Source organism: Elaeis guineensis, chromosome 7, assembly GCF_000442705.2.
Source record: "Elaeis guineensis isolate ETL-2024a chromosome 7, EG11, whole genome shotgun sequence".
Lineage (NCBI taxonomy): Eukaryota > Viridiplantae > Streptophyta > Magnoliopsida > Arecales > Arecaceae > Elaeis > Elaeis guineensis.
Window position 1 is genome coordinate 58,953,168 of NC_025999.2, and position 9,393 is coordinate 58,962,560.

A 9,393-nucleotide genomic window follows, 5' to 3' on the forward strand; every position below is an offset into this window, starting at 1 on the left:
ACTCACTACATTTATTAGCAAATACTTTCTAACTTACTCTTATTTCTTTTCTAGATTAATTTATTTCAATTTTTTTTTTAATATATTAAATGCAAGAAATAACTCATAGTGGAAGGAAAAGGAAATGATAACACCTGATTTTGTTCAAGCTCTCCCCCAACATGACCGACATTGTCCCCAATGGAGTTTATCTAATTTATTTGTCCTAAGCAAACTGAAAACAAAGAAAGCATTAGAAATTAAATAAGCTGGGTTGCCTCCCAGAAGCGCTAAGTTTTATGTCTTCACCAGACCAAACCTCGAAGCATTTAATCAGAATAAGTTGGTTCATAAAGAACCATGGCATCTTCAACAGTCTCGACAGGTAATTCCAAGAATGGTTTTAATCGTTGACCATTAACTTTAAAGATAACACCATTACTTGGGTTTTCTATCTCAACAGCTCTGTGTGAAAAGACTTTCTTTACTAAAAATGGTCCTGTCCATCTAGACCTAAGCTTTCCTGAAAACAGATGTAATCTAGAGTTATATAAGAGCACCTTTTGTCCGATATTGAAAGTTTTTCTCATAATTGATTGATCATGAAATGCTTTGGTTCGTTCCTTGTATATCCTTGCATTTTCATAGGCTTCATTTCTAAGTTCTTCTAATTCATTCAACTGAAGCTTCCTATGGTTTCCAGCATCGTTCAAATTTGTATTTAGTTGTTTGATGGCCCACATGGCTTTGTGTTCTATCTCAATAGGCAAGTGACATGGTTTACCAAATACAATCCTATAAGGAAACATTCCTAGATTGGTCTTGAAAGCGGTTCGGTATGCCCAAAGTGCATCAATTAATTTCAAAGACCAATCCTTTCTATTGGCACTAACAGTTTTTTCCAGGATCTGTTTGATTTGTCGGTTTGACACTTCAACTTGCCCACTAGTTTGAGGATGATATGGTGTGGCGAATTTGTGGTTGACATTATACTTTTTCATCAATGTTGCAAAAGGTCGGTTACAAAAATGGGTTCCCCGATCACTAATGATTGCCCTAGGAATACCGAAACGGGAGAGAATATTTTCTTTAAGAAACTTAATGACCATTTTACTATCGGGTGTTCTACATGCAATTGCTTCTACCCATTTTGAAACATAATCAACTGCTACTAGAATATATTCATTTCCAAAGGAATTTGGAAATGGTCCCATGAAATCGATCCCCCAAACATCAAAAACTTCAACTACCAAGATTGGGTTGAGTGGCATCATGTGTCGCTTGGTGATTCGACCCATTTTCTGACATTGAGCACAACTTTTACAATATTCATGAGCATCCTTAAACAAATTGGGCCAATAAAAACCACATTGGAGAACCTTAGCAGCAGTTTTCTTAGACGTGAAGTGACCCCCACATGCTTGATCATGACAAAAAGATAAAATATTCATGACTTCGTTATCTGGGATACACCTTCAATAATTTGATCAGGACATTGTTTAAAAAGATAAGGATCATCCCAAATGAAATACTTCACTTGGCAAAGAATTTATATTTATCCTGCTTAGTCCAATGAGAAGGTATCTTACCTATGGCTAAATAATTTACAATATCAGCAAACCAAGGTTCAGTAGACACAGACATGAGTTGCTCATCTAGGAAAGATTCATTGATGGGTGGTTCACTAGATGGTGCAACTGGAATTCAGGACAAATGATCTGCTACAACGTTCTCAGTGCCTTTCTTGTCCCTAATTTCTAGGTCAAATTCTTGAAGGAGCAAAATCCATCTGATTAAGCATGCCTTGGCATCCTTCTTTGCTAGGAGATGTCTAATGGCTGTGTGATCGGTGTAAACAATGGTGTGGGTCCCAACCAAATAAGATCTAAATTTCTCTAAAGCAAAGACAACGACAAAGAACTCCTTCTCAGTTATGGTGTAGTTAAGCTGCGCATCATTTAAGGTTTTACTTGCATAATATATCACTCTAGGCAGCTTATTTATCCGTTGACCTAAGATTGCGCCCACAACATGATCGGACGCATCACACATTAATTCAAATGGTTCAGACCAGACAGGAGGATGAATGATTGGAGCTGATACAAGTGCTTTTTTTAGACATTCAAAAGATTCCAAGCACTCATGAGTAAATTCAAATTTGGTATCCTTTGCCAAAAGATTAGTCAGTGGACGTGCTACTTTGCTGAAATTGGCAATAAACCTTCTACAGAATCCAGCATGACCTAAAAATGAACGTATTTCTTTCACAGATTTAGGTGGTGGAAGACTTGCAATTAGATCTATTTTGGCCTTGTCTACTTCAATCCCCTTTTTAGAAATGACATGGCCAAGAACTATTCCCTGTTTGACCATAAACTGATATTTTTCCCAGTTGAGAACTAAGTGCTTCTCCTTACATCGTTCTAGAACTAATTGCAGGTGATTCAGACACTCAGAGAAGGTTAGGCCAAAAACAGAAAAGTCATCCATAAAAATTTTTAGAAATTGTTCTATCATATCTGAAAACATGCTGATCATGCATCTCTGGAAGGTTGCCGGTGCATTACATAGTCCAAAGGGCATTCGTCTATAGGCAAAAGTACCAAATGGACAGGTGAATGTAGTCTTTTTTTTATCTTCAGCGGCTATGGAGATCTGGTTGTAACCGGAGTATCCATCAAGAAAACAGTAAAACTCTTGTCCGGCTAGTCTTTCCAACATTTGATCAATAAATGGCAAAGAAAAGTGATCTTTTCTTGTCGCAGCATTCAACTTTCTATAATCTATACAGACCCTCCATCCCGTTTGGGTCCTAGTTGGGATAAGTTTGTTTGCATCATTTTGGACCACTGTTACCCCCAGATTTCTTGGGTACTACTTGAACTGGGCTTACCCAAGAGCTATCAGAAATAGGATAAATTATTCCACTATCTAGGAGTTTCAGAATCTCCTTTTTAACTACATCCTTCATAGCTGGATTAAGCCTTCTTTGGGCTTCTCTTGTTGGTTTAGCCTCTTCCTCTAAGTATATTCTATGTTGAACTATAGAAGGACTTATTCCTTTGATATCTGCTATGGTCCAACCTATTGCTTCTTGATTTGCTTTTAGAACTGACACTAACTCCTCCTCTTGCTTGGGATCTAGGTCTGATACAATAATTACAGGCAAAGTTTCTTTGGGTCCTAGATATGCATACTTGAGATGTTCTGGGAGGGGTTTCAGTTCTAAAATGGGTGCTTCCTCTATCGATGGTTTAGGTGATGATTTCACCATCTCAATGATTGGTTCAGTAGGAAGTGTCGATTCCTGATTAATCTGATTTTCTTTAAGTATTTCATTGACATCCTCAGACTCATGGATTAACCAGGGGTTAGACTCTAGGTCGACTTCATCATCACTAATGTCAATGGATTCATAAATACCATCTTGGACTACATTGACATCAGCATGAGAAAAGGATTCCTGTTCTAAGTTAAAAACATTAAGCTCAATGGTCATATTCCCAAAGGATAACTTCATTAGACCATTTCGACAATTGATTTCAGCATTGGCCGTAGCTAAGAATGGTCTTCCTAAAATGACAAGTATATGTCCTTTAGGATTCGCAACTAGCTCAGTCTCTAAAACAATAAAATCTATAGGGAAAATAAAATTTTCAACCTTTATCAGAACATCCTCGACCATTCCCTTAGGGATCCTGAGAGATCTATCGGCTAACTGTAATGTGATCCCAGTAGGTTGAAGTTTTTCTAATCCTAGTTGCTCATACACCGAATATGGAAGGATATTCACACTAGCTCCTAGATCTAGCAAGGCCTTTTTTATATTGGTTTCTCCAATAACACAAGAAATTGTTGGAGCTCCAGGGTCCTTATATTTAATTGGCACATGGCTAGATAGGTATGAACTGACACTTGCAGCCAAAAATGCTTTCTTTGGTACATTAGTGGTCCTTTTCCTAGTGCAAAGATCTTTTAAAAATTTGGCATAAGTTGGAACCTGATGGATTATATCCAAAAGAGGAATATTAACTTGGACTTGTTTAAATACCTCTAAAATTTTATCTAAATGTTCAGATTTATTGGATTTCAGTCTGTTTGAAAAAGGAGCTCTAGAACTTTTAAGTACTGGACTAGGTGAATTTTCAGTTTCTGGTGCTTGAGGTTGAAAGGTAGTAGTTTTAGAAGGTGACTCGACAGATGAGTCCTCTATATCATCAAGTGCAACTACCTTATTGTCTATTTGTTTTTCCCGATCTTAAGGTATGAATGGCATTTACACCATTAACTTGGTTTCCTTGTTGGGGTCGTGGACCATTTTGGTTCCTAGGATTTGGCTCAGGTTGGCTAGGTAACCTACCATGTTCTTGTTCACTAATGGTCGAAGCCAGCTGACTTACTTGCATTTCCAGACGGGCTATAGCTTGGGTGTTATTATTTATGAGTTGACCCGTGGTTTGCATAAAGCTGGTATGTTTCTTCATCATGGCTTCTAGACTTTTCTCTAAAGAGGTAATTTTCTTGTCATTATCATGGAAGCCTGGTGGGTTGTTCATCACTGGGTTGGACCTTAGATTTTGCTTATTGAAATTTGGATTGCCTACATTAGGATTCTGGGACCATGAAAAATTCGGGTGATTCCTCCAACTTGGGTTATATGTGGGTGCATAAGGATTGTTCAATGGTCCTTGATAGGTGGCATTCACCTGTGCACACTCATTCGAGTAGGAACATTCTTCTAAGACATGGTCTAGTGCATTGCACCCTTTACACATGGGTGCAGATATTTGATTTACATTGGCTGGTCTCTGTAATTCTAAGGCTTCCAATCTACGTGTTAAGGTTGCAATCTTGGCCTCTGATGCTAGGATTGGTTGAATTTGATGCATTCCTCCTCTTGAAGGTGTAGCTTTATCAAGTTCCCTAGTTGTTTCCCACTGTAAATTTTTCTCGGCTAGATCTTCTAAGAATTGCCAAGCTTCAGTAGTTTCTTTGTCCATAAATTGGCCTTGGCACATGGACTCTAGCATGGTTCTTGAGTTTGAATCTAACCCCTCATAGATGATCTGGCATAGTCTCTAAGTTTCTATTCCATGGTGTGGGCATTGGGTCAAAAGATTCTTGAAACGATCAAAGTACTTCCAAAATGATTCACCAGCTAGTTGGTAAAATTGATTTATTTCATTCCTAATCCTAGCTGTTTTATGATGGGGGAAATACTTTTTCAAAAATATTCTCACAAAGCCCTCCCAGGTAGTGATAGAATGGTTTGGCAGACTATAAAGCCACTTCTTAGCATTATCCTTAAGGGCAAAGTTGATTAATCTAAGTTTGACCTCATCCTCTGTTAATTGCAGTTTCATGGTTGCACATACCTCCTCAAATTCTCTAATAAATATATAAGCATCCTCTAATCCTGTGAATTTTGGAAGCATATTTATGATTTGAGGTTTGATTTCAAAATTGTTAGCTGTGGGTTGTGGCAACCTGATACAAGATGGTTGGATGGAGCCAACTGGATAACACAAATCCTTAAGGGTCATGGGTTGGATTGGTTCAGCCATTGGAACAACAGGAATTGACTCAATTCTAACTAGACGACCCGACACTCTTCTCCACACATGAGGTGTACAGTTCTCGATGTTTATACAATTTTTTTTTTTATAAAAATTTTTATGTATAAGAAAAAGAAAGAAAAGAGAAAAAGTTCTAAAGAAAAGATCTTAAGGAGTCCTAAATCTAAAGAAAAGTAACCAAATAAATTTTTTTTTTTTTTTCAAACAAGTGAAATAATAAATTAAACTCAATCTATCCTAGGGTTAACCTAAATCTAGACAGCTCCTAACTGTTCCAAGATGACCCTTCAAGCCTTCCAAGTGGAGATTGATCAACTAGTTAGCCAGGTAAGTATAAGAGGTGGGAGGTTCACTCATCGTTACCTTTCTAGACACCAAACGAGTTGGCCAGGCCAGCAACTGAACCAATTTAACAAACCACCCTCAGGGATTTGCCTAGACACCAACTAATCAGACAACTCAAACTTGGTAGAACTCTTAGGGTTCCTTGTCCTATTGAGCTCGAATTCCTTAAGGTTGACGTCTAATTGATTTTAAGATTAAAGGTCTAGGTAATGCAATATGATGGAGATGATTTTTGGGCTAAGAAAGGGTAATGAAATCCCCACCTTATCTTGTTAATGGGTTGATGCCCTTAGATTAATTATGAAAATGCAAATGCAAATCAACAAGATGACCAAGAATGTAAAAGATTTTAATTTAATTTTTTTTTTTATTTTGATATTTTACTTCACGATTATGAAATGTCTTTTATTTTTTTTATTTTTTTTTTGTGATTAAGTAAATTCAAATGATTAGGTCTAAAAGAAAAAATAATTAACTAAAAATAATAAAAGAGAAATTAGAAGCGTACCTGAGTTTTCCAGCAATCACCAACTAAATCTAGAAACCTAAAGGAAAAAAAAAGAGAGTTATAAAGCACGAAGAACAAATATTTGAAAATAATTTAAAACGCCAAATCCCCGACAACGGCGCCAAAAACTTGATGTGCAAATCTTAAAATTTGTAAATAAAACCGCAAGCGCACAGTGTGCAGAGTAGCACGACCAGCGAGTACGGGTCGATCCCACAGAGACTTGGTTTAAAAATGATTTTCAAATCTATGCTCAAGCGAGCTTTAACGAAAATCGAAAATCGAAAGTTATTTGCTAAAGATAATAAGACTAAGGATCTAGGGTTTTTGAATCCACTAGATCTAGATTAGAGAATTCTACTTAGAATTTTTCTTATTGATCCTAACGACTACTCCTCTTGTCTTTCCCAAGCATAGATTATGAAGGGACTAAGGTCCAACGATAACCCATCAAGATTCTTTACAGGGGAGTAGTAACTAGGATCCCTTAGGGTTTTCTCCTCCTATGCACTGAATCAAGCATGAACTATGAAGGGACTCTGACCCAACTTTAGTTCATCAAAAATTCTTGGCAAAAGAGGAAGAAAAAGAAACCTTAAGAAAAAGAAAGAACCCTATGTAAAACCCCTACTCATGATCTAGCTTCATCGCAAACCCTAGAAGGGATGCTTAGCTAGACATGATCTAAATCTACTTGCAAAATTTAAATACAAAAAAATAAACTATCCTAATTTCATAAATTAAACTATCCTAATTGCATAAATTTAAACTGCATAATTTAAACTAACCTAATTGCATAAAATTAAATTGTATAAATTAAACTATCCTAATTGCAAGAAAAATAAATTGCATAATGTAAAGAGATAAAATTGCATAAAAATAAGATTTTATATAAAAAAAATTATTACAAAAACCTCAAAGCTCGAGGCTTGAGAAGAAAGCTAAAAACCCCACTATCTAGGGTTACAAGCTTGATCGGAAGGAAAGAATCCCCCCCTCCTTAAAACAAGGGCCTTTGGGGGCTTTTTAAAGGCATTTGGGGGTTATAAGGTTTTCAAAACTTTAGATGTGGGACTAAGAGATTTTAGAGGGCTGTTAGGGAGGTTTAGGGGCTCAAATCTCGCTCAAAAAGTACTTAAATCCATCAAGAAACCCTAAAAATTATTTCAGCCGTTCGATCTTCATCTAAAGGACCCAATTCATCTAATAAATCAAGTCGGGAGCGATTCTGGGCCGTCGGATCACGATCTGGGTGAAGCGCTGTCGTTGGATCTTGCTGCAGAGATGGGATCAGATCGGATGCATCGCGGACCATCCGATCAAGGCGTTGGAAGATTTCGTCTGTTGGATCACGCTGCAGAAGGATCCCGTGTTGTCCTAGTGTTTATTGATTCTTACAATTGCCTTGATTACGGTTGGATCTTGACCGGCTGCGATGGTGGCCGTCCGATGGCGTAAAAATATGGAGCGTTGGATCTTGATCAGAGAAGATCGGACCATCGAGTGATGTGAAGTTACCAGGTTGCCCTTCGGACCTTCTTCTCTCTCCTCTGAGCCCTGGACCGCGGGCGTGGATCGGGCTCGCGATGCGTTGCGGTGAGCCGAGACTCGCTGATTGGCTGGTTTATGGTGCATCGATGGGTCCATGGTCCAGGCGCCTGTTGTTGTGGACCAGGCGGCTAACCAGATCACCAAATCAGTTAATTTTTGATCAATTTTGACCTGATTTGACTCGGGTTTGACCCAATTGAGTCTTCTTTCTTCATTCTTCAATTCTTGGGTCAATTTAACTCCATTTTGCGTAAAATTTACGCCGTTGGAATCCTCTTTCCTTGTTCTTTCTATTGATGACCTCTTCTTCTATAAAATATAATAACAAGTATCAATTTCTAATAAAGTTAGATAATTTAGATATTAATTGATACTTTTTATGTCAATTTGTGACATAAATCAGCTCCACAACAAACTTTTTGAATCAGAAAGCTTCCTTAGCAACTTCAGAGGTGGTGATGTACTTATCTTTTATGGTCGAATCTATAATAATTGGCTACTTAGAATTCTTCTAGCTAACCAATCCTTCATTACACAAAAAAATACATCCAAATGTTGACTTTCTATCATCAACATCAGTCATAAAGTCTTCATCGATGTATCCTTCCACTTTTCACTTCGATCCTCCATCAAAGGTCAAAAATAAATCTTTAATTCTTCTCAAGTACTTAAGGATGTTCTTCATAGCAATTCAGTATTCTTCATCTGAATTCACCGGATATCTGCACGTGACACTCATGGTAAGGGCTATATCAGGTCGTATACATAACATGGTATATATGAGGCTTCCGATTACCAAAGCATAAGAGATCTTGCTCATGCACTAGATCTTCTCAGGTGTGTCAGGGCACATCTTCTTGGAGAGATAAATGCCATGTCTAAGGAGCAAAAGTCCCCTCTTGGAGTTTTCTATACTGAACCTCTTCAGCATCTCTTTTATGTATATTCACTGTGAGAGTCCTATCATTCTCTTAGATGAATCCCTATAGATTTTTATACCAAGAATGTAGAAAGCTTCTCTTAGATCTTTTATAGTAATTTTTTTTTATAACCACACTTTGACCTATGTCAGCATGGAAATATCATTTCCCATCAAGAGAATATCATCTACGTACAATACGAGGAATATGACAACGCTCCCACTGATCTTTTTATACACATACAGCTCCTCCTTATTTTTGATAAAATCAAATATTTTGATTACATTATTAAAGTGAGTGTTCCAACTCTGAGATACTTGCTTGAGTCTATATATGGACCTTTACTACTTGCAAACCTTGTGATCACTATCACTGGACATATAGATATCTTCCTCAAGATATCCATTTAAGAAAATAGTTTTTACATCCATCTACGTAATTTCATAATCATAAAACACTATAATCGCAAGTAGAGTACGGATGGATTTTAGCATGGCCACGGACAAAAAGATTT

At 37.2% G+C, this 9,393-nt stretch overlaps 1 non-coding gene across 1 annotated transcript; it reads left to right on the forward strand.

Moving 5' to 3' along the window:
- The first annotated feature begins 5,067 nt into the window (after positions 1-5,067).
- LOC140859531 (small nucleolar RNA R71) lies at positions 5,068-5,174 on the forward strand. Its single transcript, XR_012143068.1, has one exon. It is a non-coding gene; the product is annotated as a small nucleolar RNA R71 (small nucleolar RNA).
- Positions 5,175-9,393: the final 4,219 nt, after the last annotated feature.